Below are 1,198 nucleotides of genomic sequence, written 5' to 3' on the forward strand. Positions count from 1 at the left end.
TTTAAATATTGCAATTTTTAATACTGTCAAATTATTGAAAATAATTTAACAAATTTTATATGTACTTAAAATAGTTTTTTTTATTACATACAACTTATTCCAAGCAAACAAAGTATATATTTAAGGTTAAGCATACAAGGATTTTCTTGTTACATTTTGCAAAATTTAGTTGACTACTCATTCTGATTCAAAATAATTTTTCCTGTTGTGATGAAAAGCGGGGATTTAGTCTGATAAGAAATGTGATGAATGTAAATTTAAAAAAATAATTCGAATTTAAAAGACTGATAATTGGTGCCCCCACTGAAAGCGTGGGGGTACCAATCTTTGAACTTGGAGAAACAATGAATCTTGGACTCTAGGCTTCCAACTTAGAGTTACTCCCAATTCCGACCGGCGTTGGCACCTACACATATATTACTTATGCCCGCATCATGACCGCACCGCATTAATCTTTCATTCTGACGAGTTGGAGTCTCAGAGTCCAAGCAGTGGGCAAACCATACTACCAGTCACGCAAGAGCGTAGACCGCTGACTCGTCTAGAACTCCATTGGCCAATTTGTGGTAAGTTAGCAAGTCAAGCGCCATAAGCAACTAGCGCCACTAACCTCGGGAGGTTAGGAGGCCAATTTCTCTCTCCGTGCATCCTTTTCTTTTTCTACAAGTATTTTTGGGGTTTTCAGTTTTTTAAATAATTTGAAAAAAATACATGTTTCGAAAACAAAAAAATCAAATTTTGTTTGCTTCCGCTCGTGCTAACTTAGCTCATTTTCACAATTTATGGATTTTGTTAAGACTAGTTTCAGTGAATACATTTTCTAAAACGATCTAGCTATCTATCGTTTATCGAACGAATTTTAAGCAACGGAAAACTTCCGTTGACAGAGTTGCAGATTAAGGTTGAAATCAAATATATGAAAAAATTTAATTTGATTGAATTAATGATTGAAAGAGAATGTATTTTTTAAATCACAAACATCGATCTTTACGCTGCCCTATATGCATTATCTTCTCGGCTGCGAACGTAACGTATTGCAGCGGGCGATAGAAGGTCAAATCGGACATCAAAACAAATAACAAACTAAAAACGGGGCAGGTAAAAACAAATTGCAATCACCTTTTAATACTATAGAGGAGTTCAGTCTCTTCAGGTTCAAACGAAGGTGAACCTGCTAAAAAAAACCTAAAAAGTTCAA

Source organism: Belonocnema kinseyi, chromosome 2 (genome assembly GCF_010883055.1).
Source record: "Belonocnema kinseyi isolate 2016_QV_RU_SX_M_011 chromosome 2, B_treatae_v1, whole genome shotgun sequence".
Taxonomy (NCBI): domain Eukaryota; kingdom Metazoa; phylum Arthropoda; class Insecta; order Hymenoptera; family Cynipidae; genus Belonocnema; species Belonocnema kinseyi.